We start from the raw sequence: 19,361 nt of genomic DNA, 5'->3' as shown, positions 1-19,361 counted from the left end.
CCAAATGCCCATCAATGACTGAATGGATAAACATACTGCAGTGTGTACACACAGTGAGATGTTATTCAGCCATAAGAATGAATGAATTACTGATGCATAAAGGACGATACCGATGAACCTCGACACCCCCTGAAGGAGAAAAAGGCAGACACAAAAACTCACATATTGCATAATTCTATTTCGTGAAATATTCAGAGTAGGTAAATCCACAGAGACAGAGGGCAGATTGATGGTTGCCAGTGGCTAGCAATTGGAGGTTTGAAGAGAAACTACTTAATGAATGGGATTTGGGCCTTCCACTCGGTATACTAAAAATGCTTTAGAACTAGGTAGAGGTGGAAGGTTGCACAACATTGTGATCGCACCAAATACCACTGAATTGTTCACTTCAAAATGGCTAATTTTATGTTACGTAAACTTCACTTTAATAAAAATAGGTAGAAAGATTTTTTATTTCAAATTATTAAGGGGATACATAAAATTTGGTCACACAGTTTGCTTATTAAGGTTAAAGTCAGAGGCACAGGTGTGTCCCTCACCCAGGAATTGTGCAATACGCCCAAGCAATGTAACTATAGGGTGATAATTTAACCATCCCCTCCCCCCACACTTGAATTTCATTTAGTTTTGCTTTCATATGCACAAATAGGTGTTAATTTACTAGTTCCAATTTAGTACTGAGTACATGTGATGTTTGTTTTTCCAATCTTGTGATACTTTATTCAGGAGAATGGTCTCCAATTCCATCCAGGTTGTTACCAAAGATATTAGATATTCATCTTTTTTAAGGTTGAATAATATTCCATGACACTTATATACCACAATTTATTAATCCACTTATGTTTTGATGGGCACTTGGATCATTTCCACGTCTTTGTGATTGTGAATCGTGCTACCATACACATTTGAATGCAAGTGTCTTTATGATAAAATGACTTTTTTTCCTTTGAGTAAATAAGGATATTTTTTAAAGACTTGGTAAATATACTAACCAAATGCAATGTATAGACCTTGTTTCGTTTCTGAATCAATCAAAAAGCAATTAGAATGATATATTTTTTGCAGCAACTGGGACCCTTGAACATGAATCAAGTACTAGATGATATTAACAAATTATTATTAATTTTTTATTTTTTGAGACAGAGTCTCTCTTTGTCACCCCCAGGAGAGTGCTATGGTGTAATACTCACAACAACGTCAAACTCTTGGGTTCAAGACACTGTCTTGCCTCAGCCTCTCGAGTAGCTGGGACTACAGGCACCCAATACAAGGCTTGACTATTTTTTCTTTTTTTAGAGACGAGGGTCTCACTCTAGATCAGGCTGATCTCAAACTCGTGAGCTCAGGTGACCCTCCCACCTCAGCCTCCCAGAGTGCTAGGATTATAGGTGTGAGCCACCTCACCTGGCCAAATTATTATTAATTTATGAACTAATGATGTAGAGATTGTGTTTTCAAAAATCCTTCTCAGGGATTCATTATGAACTATTTATGGGTGAAATAATATCATGTCTGGGGTGTGCATTAAAAGATTTTTAAAAATAGTTCAAAGGGGAGTAGTTGAAACAAAACTGGCAAAATACTGGTAAGTGATGAGGCTAAAGTAATAGGAAGATGAGTGTTATTGCTACTTCCGTGTATATGGCTTGGAAAATATAGATTTATTTAATGGTCCTTTTATGGTCCTTCGGCTAAGACATAGAATTGGTGCCTGGAAGGTTTTTGGCACACTTGGGAAGAGAATGAGTTAGGGGGAAGGAAAAGTAGCAGGTGGAGAAGAGGAATACTGTAGAGGAATACTAAAGGTATCTAAAACCACACTCTCCAGGACTTTGCTAGGAGTGGGTCCTTCAGGAAGAAAGAAAACTACACTTCCTCCTCTACCTACCACAACCCTACCCTGACTGCTTTTAGTGGCCACAGTCACAGAGGACCCAGATGAAGTATAGGGTACACTCAGTGTGTCCCTTCCCAGGGCAAAGGAAACAGCATTCTCATCCCGCTTGCTGCCAAATGTTTACAGCACACCCATGCATGATATATTGTGGCTACTTGCAGCTCTAAGTTAAGCCACAACCTTACACAGTGTCCTGCAAATAGCTAGTCATTGCATCCAAGTGGCCCTTACTGGACTTGGGGGCCTGGAGACAAAAGGGATCTGACACATCTCAGGTCCCTGTTGATTCTGTGAAGTTACGGCAGATCTTAGTAGTGTTGAGTGCACTGGTCAGAGGCCCTGGACTCCAACTCTGGCTCTGTCACCTACCCACCATGTATACCGTGCAAGTCTCTAATTGTGAACTCTGAGTACCCCATTTGTAGAATGAGAGTTTGGATGGTTTCTTTTGTTCTTTCTACCCCTACGAAGCATTCACTCCATTCATTCACTCATTGCATGTACATTTATTCTGTAAATAACCTTTATACATCTACAGTTACCAAAGCGCTCGAAGCCTTCATTAAACACACAATCTCTAGAAAGTTTTCCCTTAGAGAAAATCTCTGATGGCCTTTCAACTCCAAGTGTTGAGAGTTAATTATTCAAACCTTCCCAGATAAATGATAAAACTGCAATGAAGACCTTTCTTTTTTTTTTTTTTTTTTGTAGAGACAGTTTCACTTTATTGCCCTCGGTAGAGTGCCGTGGCGTCACACAGCTCACAGCAACCTCCAACTCCTGGGCTTAGGCGATTCTCCTGCCTCAGCCTCCCAAGTCGCTGGGACTACAGGTGCCCGCCACAATGCCCGGCTTTTTTTTTGTTGCAGTTTGGCTGGGACTGGGTTTGAACCCGCCACCCTCGGCATATGGGGCCGGCACCCTGCTCACTGAGCCACAGGCACCGCCCATGAAGACCTTTCTTAAACCTTAATCATGTGTGCCTTACAAGGGTAGCCCTAATATGTATTAAAAAGGGAAGTCACTTTATTTTGCAATTATTGAAGGGTAAAAAGTTCTTTCTAAATTTGTTTCTTTTCCCTTTATTAAAAAAAAAATTGGAACTTTGTCGTACAGAAGAAAACCTTTGGGCTGGGTGTGGTGGCTCACACCTGTAAACCTAGCACTCTGGGAGGCCAAGGCGGGTGGACTGCCTGAGCTCACAGGTTCGAGACCAGCCTGAGCAGAGCGAGACCTCGTCTCTAAAAATAGCTGGGTGTTGTGGTGGGCACCAGTAGTCCCAGCTACTTGGAAGGCTGAGAAAAGAGCTTGAGGGTTGGAGGTTGCTGTGAGCTATGACGCCATGGCACTCTACCAAGGGCAACAAAGGAGGACTCTACCTCAAAAAAAAGAAAGAAAGAAAACCTCTGATATCATTTTTCTTTATGTCTTTCCAGATATCATTTATAATATAGTATGCCTTTGCACAGATGCACTATAATTGACTTAAAAATTCTCTCCTTAGTTTCCTACCATAAAAATGCCAGGATGAACATCCTTGAACATACATCTTTATTTGTTCAAGAAATTCCTAAAAGTGAAATTTCTGAGTCAAAGGAAATGCACATATAAAGTTTTGATAAAACTGCTTAAGTACTCTCCAGAAAGACCACAGTCATTTGTACTCCCTCTAGCACCACATGAAGACGTCTACATCACTACACCCTTTCCAACAAGAACATCGCCATTGATTTCAGTTTTTGCCAATCAATCTTTTGTGTTCTTCCCGACATTTTACTTTAGAGGCTTTGGTGTAACACTGTGTTTGGGTTTCTACACCTGAGAGGTCTGCTCTGCTGCTATTTTAAGCATTCTCAGAGATGGAAGCTTTCTTCTTCCATTTCCAAGGGAGCAGGAATGTACTCCCAGGAGCCTCCCCCTCTGAGCTGTCAGCGCAACAGTTGGGAGGATGCAGACAGCACTGCTTTTTGTGCTACTGCTGCAGTAAGCTGGATTTCCATTTCGCCACTGTTACTTCCAGCTCAAGAGGTAGTCATTCAAATTCTCTCTTTAATCCCAAGCAACTAGAGGTCAATTCATCACTGCTCCTGTTTTGACTATGTAAAATGAAGCCTTTCTGCACCCCAATTCTGCATTGGCTTCTGATTTGGGGTGTATAACGTGACCTTACTAAGCAGCCATGCGTGGCAGAGGAAATTGTTTTATTGGGATTCCTTTCTATTGTGACCCCCCGCTAGCTGCCTGACATATAGTTAGACAAACCCAAGGAAACATCATGCCATAGGTAACACTATATTTTATTCTTAAAGATTCAGTTGGATTAATAGATGTTGCCAAGGACCTATCATGTTGGTAGGGATCTTTTTTTCCCCCCAGCAAATTAAGTACCTAACTGATTTATTTCTTTGGCTAATCTTCCCTCCCTCACCCCCACTCTCATGACATAACAGTCGTGAGGTTATGAAAACATATGAAGGGAGGTTATGAGAACCAGCAAGGTTCAGAACGTGCTGTCTGCCAGCCTAAGCTGCCTTCGTGAATGTGTACAAATTCCTATTCTTCTCTGCAGAGGACAGGCTGTTACATATTGCTCTCAGCTGCGTAGTGAAATTAGCTCTATCTTTGGGGCCTCTCCCCCCTGAACACAAGTCTCTCTCAAATAAACCGCTGGTCCAGGTAGTGTTTCTAGCCAATCCACTGATAAAAGAATTGAGGGTGTTTTATTCCCTCTGAAGAGGACACAGTGTGAAAGGCGAGCTTTATAGAAGGGTCACAGAGGGCTATGGATTTTTGCTGGTCATAAATCAAGCTGTTGATAAAAAGCAAGGAGCTTTCCGGGAAGGTGCAACTTGAAGTAGGCCTGACCCAGGATGTGGTGAATACACAGCACATTAAATAAGAGGTGCTGGTCACCTGGGCTACAGCCCAGTGGCTCCAGTAATTTTTTTAAGTTGTATATTGAAGACTCCAAGGAATGCTTTCAAATTATAATCTTTTGGAGAAGGCACTTTGTCTGCTGAGTACGAGAGACAGCTGTTGAAGTACATGGCCATGAGAGAACTCCCTTCTCCCTGTTTTGCTTTGAATCCACACTCTCTCTTCCGCAGAAAGGAAGAACCAGTTAGTTTAGGGAAGCTATAGCCAATGTTATGAACACATGTCTTATTTGGATAAATATAAAAATCTCATATAGAGATTCCCCAACAGAGATTCTGATGGCCTCTACAGATACTCAACTTAGAAATCACTACCTTTGGCTTGGCACTCGTAGCACAGCAGTTACAGGTGCCAGCAACATACACCAAAGTAGGCAGGTTCAAACCCAGCCTGGGCCAGCTAACCAACAATGACAACCACAACAAAAAATAGCTGGGTATTGTGGCGGGTATTGTGGCAGTCCCAGTTACTTGGGAGGCTGATGCAAGAGAATAACTTGAGCCCAAGAGTTTGAGGTTGCTGTGAGCTGTGATGCCACAGCACTATATGGAGGGCAAGACTTTGTCTCAAAAAAATAAGAAATCACTACTTTCTGTGTACCCCCACTAGCCTTCAAGATTTCATCTAGCTGTTGTTTTCATCATGAAACTATAAAACAAACTATTGTTTTGATTTGCAGAATGTCTTCAAATATTGAATATAGCTTTTCAAACTAGATAGTTCTATCAAGGGTGGATAAAGGCTATTCCAGAGGATCAATAAAGACCATATTCCTAACACTCATTAGACTCCTTTCTATGTACCTCCTTCTGTGCACCGTTCCTGTATTTAGGGTCCTGGGCAAAGGCTGTATTGGCCATTTATGCTTTAGTCTGAATCCATCATTCTGTTGCTTTTCTGGAGATAATGTGCAGAGAAAGCCTTATCTCTGATTCCAAGTGAAAGGCTTCTGTTTGGGGGAATGTACGCTAAAAGTGAGAGGCTGGACTCCCAAGAGGTCCCAACCTACAGAATCCAGAACCCGTCCAGACCTACTGAACCAGCCTTTACAGGGATGTGCCCTGGAATAGCCATTATTACAAAGTTCCCCAGGTAACTGTGATGCACATCCTTATTTGTAACCAATCAATGGACTTTACCTTTCTTGGCTGCTCAAAAAAAAAGTTTTTAATATCTCATCACATTTTTTTTTTGTAGAGACAGAGTCTCACTTTATGGCCCTCGGTAGAGTGCCATGGCCTCACACAGCTCACAGCAACCTCCAAATCCTGGGCTTAAGCAATTCTCTTGCCTCAGCCTCCCGAGTAGCTGGGACTACAGGCGCCTGCCACAACGCCCGGCTATTTTTTGGTTGCAGTTTGGCCGGGGCCGGGTTTGAACCCACCACCCTCAGTATTTGGGGCTGGCGCCTTACCAACTGAGCCACAGGAGCCGCTCTCATCACATTTTAATAGTTCATCACTGTGAATCTCACCTTCTCATTGAAAAATACAAATAAACGAATTTTCTCAAATTTCATTGCCTCTAGGATGTGGGCATATGACCAGGTTCTACCATCCAAAGGCACCAATATATAACCTTGATTCAGAAAGACCTACCCAAGGAAACAGCCTAATCAGTGGGCATACATTTTTGCTCTCAGAGATAACCATTTGTTTCTGGAGTTGGCAGTAATGGCTGTAGCTTGCAGAACAGCTCCCTCGCCAGGCCAGTTCAGCAGTGTGGTTCTAGATGTTATTCCTAAGAGTTCAGTCTAGAGCTGTGCTAACTTTTTTTTAATCTCACAGCACACTTGAACCTATAGTTAAACTTCCATGGCACACCTAAGTTATGTTGATCAAAAAAAAAGAGTAAAAAGGCTCAGCACCTGTAGTTCAGTGGCTAGGACATCAGCCACATACACTGGAGATGGTGCGTTTGAACCCAGCCCAGGCCTGCCAAACAACAATGGCAACTACAACAAAAAAATAGCTGGGCATTATGGCGGGTGCCTGTAGTCCCAGTTATTTGGGAGGCCGAGGCAAGAGAATCGCTTAAGCCCAAGAGTTGGAGGTTGCTGTGAACTATGACACCACGGCACTCTATTGAGGGTGACATAATAAGATTCTGTCTCAAAATAAAAGAGTAAAAAAACAATGTACTTACTGTGCTTTGAACTTCTTTCAAATAATTCTTCTTCTAATAATAAGAATTATTATTAATAAGAATTATTCTAATCTGATAAGAATTATTAATTCTATATTCTTAATTCTTTCTTATTGAAAGAAGTATTATTTGAAGAATAATTAGTAATTAGTATATTATATAATATTATTATTAATTATTCTTCAAATAATACTTATTTCAATAATTTAAATAATGGTCTTTAAAATTGTTCATACTGGGGCGGCACCTGTGGCTCAAAGGGGTAGGGCACCGGTCCCATATGCCGGAGGTGGCAGGTTCAAATCCAGCCCCGGCCAAAAATCACAAAAAATAAAAATAAAAAAATTGTTCATACCACACCTCATGATACACCAATGTGCCCCAAGACACAGGTCTAGAGTACCAATTCTTAATCTTGGCCCTGCATTGGAATCATCTGGGGAGATTAACATATTGGATTCTATGGCAGGCAATCCGACTTATGGTACGGGATCTAGCATGGGCATTAGCTCCCTGGTGATTCCAGTGTGTAGCCAAGTTTGAAAACCTCTGGACCTGAGTCTCTGACTCTTTTCCTTCCAATACTTGGTAAATTTTTTCCCCAAATTATATAGTTAGGATGTATTCTAATGTCTGCAACTAAGAAGACTGACCAGTATAGATTTTAAGGTCCCTTGCAACTCTGAAAAATGGTATTTTATAATTGTTTTTTTTTAATTGTTGGAGAGTACTAGATAATCAATAGAGAAAAACACTCTCTTCAACAAGTGATGCTGGGACAACTGGGTATCTAAAAGAATGAAGTTACACCCCTATTTAACACTAACTACAAAAATAAACTCAAAATGGGTCAAAGACCTAATTAAGAACTTAGCTAACAAAACATAGGTGTAAATCCTCCTGACCTTGAGTATGTCAAAGGTTTCTTGTACATGACAACAAAAGACAAGAAATAAAGGCTGGACACAGTGGCTCGTGCCTGTAATCCCAGCACTCTGGGAGGCCAAGGCGGGTGGATTGCTTGAGCTCACAAGTTTGAGACCGGGCTAAGCAACAGTGAGACCCCATCTCTACTAAAAATGAAAAACTGAGGCAAAAGGACTGCTTGAGCCCAAGAGTTTGAGGTTGCTGTGATCTGTGACTCGACAAAGTGAGACTCTCTCAAAAATAAATAAATAAATAAAACTACTAATGGCACTGAAAAATGGTTCAACCATGAGGGAAAACAATGTGATGCTTCCTCAAAATGTTAAACATACCATCGCCATGTGACCTGGCATTTTCACTACTTGGTATATACCCAAGAGAAATGAAAAACTATGTCCATATAAAAACTTATACATGAATGTTCATAGCAGCCTTATTCATAATACGTAGAAAGTGGAACAACCCAAATGTTTATCAACTGATGAGTGAATATACAAAATGTGGTATATTCGTACAATGAACTATAAGTCAGCAGTACAAAAGAAAGAAGTGCTGATACATGCTATGGTGTGGATAATCCTTGAAAACATCACACTGAGTAAAAGAAACCAGTCACAAAGGACTATATATTGTATGACTCTACTTACGTGAAATATCCAGAACCAGCAAACTTACAGAGTAAGAAAGTGGATCCACTGATCTGACTGCCCAGAACTGAGAAGGTTGGAGAGAAATGGGAATTGGGCACAAAGGGCTATGAGGTTTCTTCTTGGGGTGATGAAAGTGTCCTCAATGTGACTATAGTCATGGTCTCACAAGTCTGTGAATATACTAAAGTCCACTGGACGTACACTTTGAAATTATACTATATGAATTATATCTCAATAAAGCTATAATTTTAAAAATCTGAGGGATTCCAAAACTTAGCCTCTGGTAGAGGAAATACTTGGGAGGAAGAGTGATAGAAAATTTTTCTAGACCCCAAGAAGGCATTTCTAATAATCAGCCACCTCTTCGGCCTGTCAGCAAAGTGCGCTGTAGAAATGTATGGTCCTAAATGCCCTAGGGAGCCCCAAAGTAAGTGACAGCAGAAAAAAAGAGGATTAATGGCAATTAAAATACTGTTTTCTGAGGTGCACTTGGAAAAATAATTGTGTATGACTGGTCAGAAAGGTCAAGGGAAAGGAGGAGAGAAAAGAAAAGGCCCACCCTGGTACCCAGGTGCCACATTACCATGGAATTAGCTGTGTAAGTCATCTCTCCTTAAATGAGGTTGGTTTAGCTAGATGTCTATTTCCCTCCTTCCTTTATCATTCTTCAGCCTAATAAATGTATCGCTTTATTCCTGATTCCTCTGTCCCAAGGTGAAGAAGAGGATGGGGCTGAAAAGTGCCCAGCAAGGTCGGGGAGAAACACGGGAGTGACACATTCTATTCTCTCTCATGGTCAGGGAAGGTTAGGCACCAGTTGGTGTGTCCAGGCTGGAGTAGCTTCCCTAAAAAGGGTCTCCATAGCCATAGGCACCCAAGTTCCTAGTACTTTCTCTTAGCGGTACTCAATTCCAATTAAGGGCATGTTGAGGTCATATCCCAGATGCCTTGGCTGTATCTCGGGGTTTATTAAGTACCTACTATATTCTCTAATGTCTCTTCCTCAACCCTCATGCCCAGAGAAGTAACATTCTATTGTTATCAGTCTTCCCAGGATCTGACTGATGAATCTAGAGATGCTTTCCCACTGTCTCAACTGGATATTTTTATTTATTTATTTTCACATTAATATAAGGTTACATTGTTCTAACTTCCAGGGTAAATTTCCATTTGTAGAAGAGCCCCTCACCCAGGGGGCATGTTACACCCTTACATTAGGCGAGATCCCACCTCATGCCCTCTCTCCTGTGCCAAAGGTCTTCCCCCCACCCCCTCCCACTTCCCTCTACCCCCAATCTAGATTATATTAGTGTTTTATTGTTCTTATGAGCATGTAATTGTTTATATATTGATTTCATATTAATATGGAGTACATTAGATATTTTTCCATTCTTGTGATACTTTACTAAGAATAATTTAGTATTTCTTTTTTTTTTTTTTGAGACAGAGTCTCAAGCTGTCACCCTGGATAGAGTGCGATGGCATCACAGCTCACAGCAAACTCCAACTCTTGGGCTTAAGGGATTCTCTTGCCTCAGCCTCCCAAGTAGCTGGGACTACAGATGCCTGCCACAACACCCAGCTATTTTTTTTTGGTTGTAGTTGTCATTATTGTTGTTTGGCGGGCCCAGGCTGGACTCGAACCCTCCAGCTCTGGTGTATGTGGCTGGCACCCTAGCTGCTTGAGCTACAGTTGCCAAGCCAGAATTTAGTATTTGAACTCCATCCAGATAAATGTAAAAGATGTAAAGTCTCCATCTTTTTAATGGCTGAATAGTATTCCATGGTATGCAAATCACAGCATGTTGATCCATTCATGGGTTGATGGGCACTTAGGTTGCTTCCACAACTTGGCAATTATTAATTGAGCCACAGTAAATATCTGGTGCAAATGTCTTTGTGGTAAAATGATTTTTGTTCTTCTAGATCAGTGGTTCTCAACCTCCCTAATGCCATAACCCTTTAATACAGTTCCTCACGTTGTAGTGACCCCCAACCATAAAATTATTTTCATTGCTACTTCTTAACTGTAATTTTGTGACTGTTATAAATCATAATGTAAATATCTGATATGCAGGATGGTCTTAGGTGACCCCTGTGAAAGGATCTTTTGACCCCCAAAGGGGTTGCACCCACAGGTTGAGAACCGCTGTTCTAGATAGATACCTAGTAAGGGGATTTCAGGATTAAATGGAATGTCTACCTTTAGATCTTTAAGGATTCTCTATACTTCTTTCCAAAAAGGCTGTATTAGTTTGCAATCCCACCAGCAGTGTAGAAGTGTTTACTTCTCTCCACATCCATGCCAGCATCTGGTGTTTTGGGACTTTGTGATGTGGGCTAATCTTGCTGGAATTAGGTGATATCTTAGAGTGGTTTGATTTCTCTGATGATTAAAGACGAGCATTTTTTCATGTGTTTGTTGGCTTTTCATCTGTTATCCTCAGAGAAGTTTCTGTTTAAATCTCTTGCCCACTTTTAGAGAAGGTTGTTTGCACTTTTCTTATTGTTTAATTTGAGTTCTCTGTAGATTCTAGTTATCAGGCCTTTGTCAGATTCATAACATGCAAAAATCTTCTCCCATTCCAAAGGTTGTTTGCTTTGTTTATGGTACCCTTAGCTGTGCAAAAGATTTTTAGCTTGATCAAATCCCAGTTATTGATTTTTGGTGTTGCTGCAATTGCTAGGGGGGTCTTCCTCATAAAGTTTTCCCTTCAACTGGATATTTTTTGATAAAGAAGATAAATTTCCAGTCTTCAAAGGGAAAGATGAATAATGCTATTTAAAGGAAGGAAGAAGATGATGTGTATTTATAGAACCAAGGAGCCAGGCCCAATCTTCACAGGAGAAAGAGGTCCTTCGCCAGGAGTGCAACCCCCTGGGTGTTCATGGATGTGAGGGTGTCACATATCCAGGTCATCATATGGCATTCCACTCTTTCCCTCCTCAGTTCGTGGTAAATGCTGCCACTTAGGAAAATAAACAAGTCTTTATTAGAAACATCTACTCTTTGCCTATTTCAAAATAGTTTTTTTTTTTTTTTATTAAATCATAGCTGTGTACAATAATGCAATCATGAGGTACAATGTGCTGGTTCCATATAAAGTCTGAAATATTTTCACCGAACTGGTTAACATAGCCTTCATGGCATTTTCTTAATTATTGTGTTCAAACCCTTATACTCTACACTTAGTAAACTTCACCTGCACCCTTCCAAGATGCACCTTAGGTGTGGACCCACCAATCACCCTATTTCAAAATAGTTTTTTCTCTCTTGTATCTCATCTCTCATTCTTTTATTTTTTTAAATCAACTTAAAAAAAATTTTTTTATTCAGGCAATTGCCAATTTTTTACTATTGCAAACACTACAATGACAAACATCTTTATATATACACCTTTGTATCTTTATCCAATTACTTCCTGAGGATGAATTCCTAAATGCTTTCAGACGTTTGATGCATTTTGAGTTCATTTTCATATAAGGTGTTATGTAAGGGTCTAACTTTATTCTTTTGCATGTGGTTATCCACTGTCCTAGCACCATTTGTTGAAGAGACTATTCTTTTTTCTTTGAATGTTCTTGGCACCTTTGCTGAAAATCAATTGACCATAGATTTATCAGTTTATTTCTGGACACTCAATTCTATTTCACTTTATCTATCTATCTATCTATCTATCTATCTATCTATCTATCTATCTATATTCTTGTGTCAAATATTGTATTGTTTTGATTATTGTAGCTTTGTAGTAATACAATTTTAATAAATTTAAATTTAGCCAGGCACTGGGGCACATGCCTTTAGACTCAGCTTCTTGGGAGGCTGAGGTGGAAGGATAACTGGAACTCCAAAGTTTGAGGGTACAGGGAGCTATGATCATGTCACCGCACTCCAGCCTGAGTAACAAAACAGGACTTCATATCCAAAATATATATATATATATTTTTTTTTTTTGTAGAGACAGAGTCTCACTTTGTTGCCCTCAGTAGAGTGCCGTGTTATCACAGCTCACAGCAACCTCTGGCTCTTGGGCTTAGGTGATTCTCTTGCCTCAGCCTCCCAAGTAACTGGGACTACAGGTGCCTGCCACAACGCTCAGCTATTGTTTTGTTGCAGTTTGGCTAGGGCCAGGTTCAAACCCGCCATCCTTGGTATGGGGCCAGCGCCCTACTCACTGAGCCACAGACACCACCCCAAAATAAATTTTTTATTTAAAAAATTTAAGGGTCGGGCATGTTGGCTCACACCTGTAATCCTAGCACTCCTGGAGGCCAAAGTGGGTGGATTGCTTGAGCTCAGGGGTTGAGACCAGCCTCAGCAAGAGTGAGACTCTGTCTGCACTAAAAATAGAAAAAGGAGCTGCGCATTGTGGTGGGCACCTGTAGCCCCAGCTACTTAGGAGGCTGAGGCCAAGAATTCAAGAGCCCAAGAGTTTAAGGATGCTGTGAACTCTACTAAGGGAAACAAAGTGAAATTCCATCTCAAAAAACAAACAAAAAAACCTAAATTTAAATGTTAATACCCACATGTGGCTAATATTGAACAGCACAAAATTACATGATTGTTAATTAATTCAGAGAATTGTAAAACCATCACCACAACACAGTTTTAGAACACTTCTATCATGGGGTCCTTTAAAATTTTTAATTTCTGTTAATTTCTCTTTCATTCTCATGATTTTTAGATTATTTTTTCCAGTTAGGTTTCTATCATTATCCATTCTTTATATATATGTTTTTCTTTTTTTTTTTTTTTAGACAGAGTCTCCATCACTCCTGTTGGAATGCAATGCCTTCAGCCTAGCTCACTGCAACCTCAAACTCCTGAGATGAAGCAATCCTCCTGCCTCAGCCTCCCAAGTAGCTGGGGCTACAGACGCATACCACCATGTCTGCTTATTTTTTTCTGTTATTAGTAGAGACAAGAGTCTTACTCTTGCTCAGGCTTGTCTCAAATTCCTGAGCTCAAGCGATCCTCCTACCTCAGCCTGCCAGAGTGCTAGGATTACAGGCATGAGACACTTTGGTCTAATTTTTAAATTCTTATCGAAATTTATATAATATTTTGGATTAATATGATGGCCATTTTTCCTTTACACTGTTAACTGAGAACACAGCAAAGATAAAATGAGAATTTTGCTTGAGAATGGAGGTCAAATGTAAGTAGAGGAAATTAGGGCGTATGAGGCATGTCCTAGGAAAAGTGATAGGAAACCATCAGAAGCATGATAGAGGTAACCAAGCCCGTTGGTCCTTAGGGCCAACCTCTCCTAGCCAAGGCTTTTAGTAAATATTGGGTCTTTTGGTGGATAAAATGTTCACTATTTCAGATTCCTTCTTCTTCCCCCTGCTTCCTTTAAAGATGGCAAATGGGTATGCAGAACTGGGGTACCACTCATTCGAGCACACGGCAGTGAAGGCATTACTGGAATCCATACCATGTCCTTTGAACACTTGCTGGTCTTCGTTGTAGAGTGACTGGACCACATGGTTTCCTGGATTGGAGACAGAAGGCTCATCCCATCTGACAATTGGGCTGATTTGCTAGCACCCATAACTGGAGCTCCGTCCCAACCCTGGTGTCCCCACCTGCTGGGCTCGCTTCTTCTCCAGTCTACTGAAACGCCCTCATCTGCTCTCCCCACTGCTGCACCACCTCCCAAAATGCCGGCACTGATGTTCTCTGGGTTCCTTACTCTACAGCAGCCAGATTTGGATAGAGGTATCCTTTGCTTTATGGAAGAAATAGTATGGTGTGTGCGAGTCCTTCAGGCTTTGTCATTGATGACCAAAACAAAGAAAAATTAGACAGTTTTTTTTTTTTTTTTTTTTTTTTGTAGAGACAGAGTCTTACTTTATGGCCCTCAGCAAAGTGCTGTGGCCTCACACAGCTCACAGCAACCTCCAACTCCTGGGCTTAAGCGATTCTCCTGCCTCAGCCTCCCGAGCAGCTGGGACCACAGGCGCCCACCACAACGCCCGGCTATTTTTTGGTTGCAGTTTGGCCGGGGCCGGGTTTGAACCTGCCACCCTCGGCATATGGGGCCGGCGCCCTACCGACTGAGCCACAGGCGCCGCCCTAGACAGTTTTTTTTTTTTTTTTTTAATGACACCAGGCTTTTATAATAATTTTCTTGCTGGGGGGAGAAAAGCTGAGTAGTAACTTAGGAGGAAAAAGCAGATACAGTATCTCCTCCTAAAGCTCTGAAACTCACTGTTGCAGTGTGTGGGAAATCTCATGGCAGAAAAATTTAGAAAATACAGAAATACATCTGACTATATTTCAAAAAAAAAAAAATCCCTCTGTACACATCCCCATATACTCCATAAATGAAGGGACTTATGTACCTTGTTTACTGACACGTCCCATATCCTGCAACAGTGCCTGGCACATGGAAGGTCGTACGTATTTCCTAGGTGGGTGGATGGATGGAGTACATTAATTCAGCATCCAGCATTAGTTCAGAGTAATTTTAGGAAAATAATTATGCTGCCAATAAAACCAAGCAGAAATTATTTCTAGCCACCTATGTCTTGTTCTTCCTCATGCCACTATTTTCTCAGAGTTCAGAATTGACTGTTTAATCTCATTATTGATCAATGTTACATAAAGTTAATACCAACACAAATAATTCTTCGATCTCTGCTCTCACCAAGGGGAGGTGCTGCACATATAATTCAAAATATCAAATAATTTTTTTCTTGATATGCATGGGGATAAGATTAATTTTTTTTTTTTTTTTTTTTTGCCCTCGGTAGAGTCCCAAGGCATCATGGCTCACAGCAACCTCAAACTCCTGGATTCAAGTGACCCTCTTGCCTCAGTTTTTTATTTTTAGTAGAGACAGGGTCTCACTCTTGCTCAGGCTGGTCTTGAACTCCTGAGTTCGAGCTATCACCTGCCTCAGCCTCCCAGAGTGCCTAAGGTTAATTTTAACCAGTCTGACTTTGTCTTGAAAATTACATACTTTCATTAATACTGCTGCTGCCTAAAGAAAAATTTCTCCCTACTGAGTTGGTAGGAATATTTGGAATTTTCTGATTCTGAAAGTAATAGGAACTTATTATAGAAAGCTTGACAATTGCTTATGATAAGAATTTTTGTTTGTTTTTATAAGTCTGGTTTCCAAATAGATGTATGCATATTTGGAGAAGTAAATTATTGTTCTCCGTTGAGAAAGGGACAGCAATTTGGAGGCCTGGAGCAGGGGAGGCCTAGAATTGAAGAAACTAGAAACCAGCCTGTCTAAGCTGCTGCCCAGGAGAAAGATAACAGTAGGGAAATCTTGTTTGTCCTGTGGCTTTTAAGAACTGACAGATAAGGCACAACTGAAGAAAATACATGAAGTGCTGTGGACCATATGGTGTAAAATTCCTACAAAATCTCCATTAAAATAAAAAAACAAAACAGTTAATGCTAATTGAATTCTCCAGAAAAAAGAAAGAGGTATTGAGTCCTAGTGAATGATAGGCTCACAGCTATGACGGTGCCTTTGAGTTAACCCTAGGGACTAACATGGAAAAACGTAAAATGAAGACAGGGTAAATGCTCTATAATTACACTTTACAGAAATGACCAGTTTGGGCCTGGTGTGTATTTCCTTACTTACTTTATGTATCTATGCATATTTGTTTGAATGGGAAGATGGATGAATTATGCGAGCACATAGATCATAAAATTGGAATTTATTATTTAAATAATTTTCTATTCTTCATGTTTCACCTGACATTAAATATGACTACTGAAAGTTCTTAAATATTCTTCCAAAGTGTGATCTATAGTGACTGTTTAATAGTTCATCAATGCAGATATACCAAAGTCTATTTAACCACTTCTCTATTATCAATACGTATCAGTGTCCAATTTTTTAGTTGTAAGAATCCTCGCATGAATATATTTTGATATAAATGTACATGGGCATCTGTGATTCTTTCTTTTTTTTTTTTTTTGTAGAGACAGAGTCTCACTTTATCGCCCTTGGTGGAGTGCTGTGGCATCACACAGCTCACAGCAACCTCCAACTCCTGGGCTTAAGCGATTCTCTTGCCTCAGCCTCCCGAGTAGCTGGGACTGCAGGTGCCTGCCACAACGCCCGGCTATTTTTTTGGTTGCAGTTTTGGCCGGGGCCGGGTTTGAACCCGCCACCCTCAGTATATGGGGCCAGCGCCTTACCGACTGAGCCATAGGCGCCGCCTCCTGTGATTCTTTCTTTAGCAGAGAGTTCAAGAAGTCAAAAGACATGACTTTTTTAAGATTTTGACCCATGTTGCTATTTTGCCAAAAAATCTTTCATAATGAATTATTGACACTCTCACCAACAGAACAAAAGAAGTGGTTTCCTTTTTGTACTTTATATAAATGGAGTCATAAGTTTTGTACTCTTTGGTGTCTGGCTTCTTTTCCATATTAATATGTTGCATTTAGTCGTAGATTGTTCCTTCACACTGCTGATAGGATACTATTGTGTGAATATACCACAATGTATATCCACGATGGACATTTGAGCAGTTTTCCCATTTGATGCTATTATGAGTAGTATTGCTATGATATGTTTTTTGGAAAATGCCCAATTTCTGTTAGAATTGCTGGGTATGTATATTTAGTTTTGATAGATATCACCAAACATTTTCCAAAAATGGTCACACCAATTTACACCCTTCAGCAAGGTATGAGAGTTATAATTGCTTCACATCCTTGTCAACATTTGGAATTGTGAGTCTTTTTAATTTTAGCCATTCTGGTGGATGTGTTAAAGATGTCTCATTGTGGTTTTAATTTGAATTTTTCTGGTAACTAATGCTGAGCATCTTTTTGTATGGTCATTGGCCATGTAGACATACTCTTTTATAAAGTATCTATTGAAATTTTTGTCCATTTTTCTATGTAGTAAGTTAGAAATATGTATATGAATATCTTTTTATTTTATTCTGTGGGGTCCTTTTTTCACTCTCCCATTGGTATTTGAATTAAAAGAAGTTTTTGTTTTAATACAGTCATTAATCAATTTTTTCCTTTAATGGTAAGTATTTTTATGCCTGTTTAAATAATCTTAGCCGATTTCAAGATCATGAAGATGTTCTTCTGTGTTTCCTATGAAAGTTTTATTTTTATTCTTTCACATTTACTTCTATAATCCATTTGCAATCGATTTTTGTGTATGGCACTGAAGTAGGGGTCCAGATGCATTGTCTTCCATAGAGATGGTTAATTCATCCAGCACCATTTAATGGGAGGAACTTCTTTTTTTTTTTTTTTTTTGGCAGAGTCTTACTTTGTCACTTTTGGTAGAGTGCTGTGGCATTGTAACTTACAGCAACCTCAAACTCTTGGGCTCAATTGCCTCAGCCTCCCGAGTAGCTGGGACTACAGGCACCTGCCACAATGCCCGGCTATTTTTAGAGAAGGGGGGTCTCACTCTAGCTTAGGCTGGTCTCGAACCTGTGAGCTCAGGCAATCTACCTGACTCAGCATCCCAAGTCCTAGGATGACAGACGTGAGGAGGAACTTCTTTCACCCTCTACCCTACAATATTTATTGCCTTTGTCAGAAATCAGATGACCATACATACATAGGTTCTGTTTCTGGATTCTCCGTTTTGTCCCAATAATTGATTGGTTTTTGTATTCTGATGCCAATATTACAGTGTCTTGATTACAATATTTCATAGTGTAAGTTCTTCAGTCTGTTCTTCAAGACTGCCTTGTTTGCCTATATTTATGATGGAATAGTATAGCAATTTTTTTTCTTATTGTTATGTAAGAATTTCTTGCTGATAGGCATATTAATCTTTTCCTGTTGTGTGTGTTGTATTTTCCCGTTAGTCATTTAACTTTTGATTTTATATAGTTTCTCTAGTCATAGAGAAGTATTACATTTTTACAAAGTGTGTTCTATTGATACAATAGTTTGTTTGGTGAGTTTCCTCCTTGCCAACTATTTTTATGCTTAGGAATTCTTGCCCCAATCTCCATGAAGTTTAAATGTAATGTTTATGTTCACAACATAGAGGGTGTGAGACTATATGAACACAGATATGTCTTTCTATAAAATAATCGAAAACCGTCCTTATTTTCCAGAGTAGAAAGTTGAGATTCAGGGAGGGGTTAGGGAGAATCAGTCTTGCTTAAAATTAGAAAAATGTGAATTCTAAGAAAGTTTTGTTTACTTCACTGTTCCACCCCCCGGGTCAGTTATCCTTGGTAGAAAGAAACATGTCCTCACGACTTCATCTGATTTGTCTGGGCAGGAGATAGTTCCAATCAAAAGAATGGATTGCTGTGTTAAAGACAGAAAGGGTTTGTGGGGCCTGGATTTTAAAGACTGGAGCTGGGGCTGACACCCAACCAGGACCAACCTGCTGTACAAGTAATCAGCACACAGGTCATCAAGAGCCTGCTGGAACAGGGCAGTGTCCCTGTTGTCTTCAGAAGGACTATTTCAACCATCATGGCTCACCGGAGGCTGCCTGGGAGCTACTGGCCAAATTACGAGGTTTATAAATATGCCTGGCCAACATCGCAACATCATTTCAGCTCACAGAATGCCCTGCTAATTTTCTCTTCTGGAAGTGCAAGAGAAAGATGGTAGTTTGGTTATTTGATTTCATTTTTGCAAAAACAAACCCTTGAAGTGATTATTAAATGCAAAATAAAAACCTAACTGATGAGATGGAAATATGGTTTTCATTCTAGCTTTATTTTGATCCTATGTTCATTTTTTTTTTCTTTGCAGGAGAAAAAAAAAAAAAAGGAAGGCATAAAACCCCTTTTGGCACTATGTGTGTTGTACTTAGTCCACGGCCAAA

General features: G+C 40.1%; 1 long non-coding RNA gene across 1 annotated transcript in view; it reads right to left on the bottom strand.

Moving 5' to 3' along the window:
- Nucleotides 1-8,620: 8,620 nt before the first annotated feature.
- Nucleotides 8,621-19,361, bottom strand: part of LOC128584875 (uncharacterized) — a 46,735-nt gene continuing 35,994 nt past the window's right edge. The window contains exon 3 of the long non-coding RNA XR_008379751.1: nt 8,621-11,525. This is a non-coding gene — a long non-coding RNA (uncharacterized LOC128584875). The remainder of the gene's footprint in view (nt 11,526-19,361) is intronic.

Source organism: Nycticebus coucang, chromosome 4 (genome assembly GCF_027406575.1).
Source record: "Nycticebus coucang isolate mNycCou1 chromosome 4, mNycCou1.pri, whole genome shotgun sequence".
Lineage (NCBI taxonomy): Eukaryota > Metazoa > Chordata > Mammalia > Primates > Lorisidae > Nycticebus > Nycticebus coucang.
This window is presented reverse-complemented; position numbering and strand designations above follow the sequence as displayed.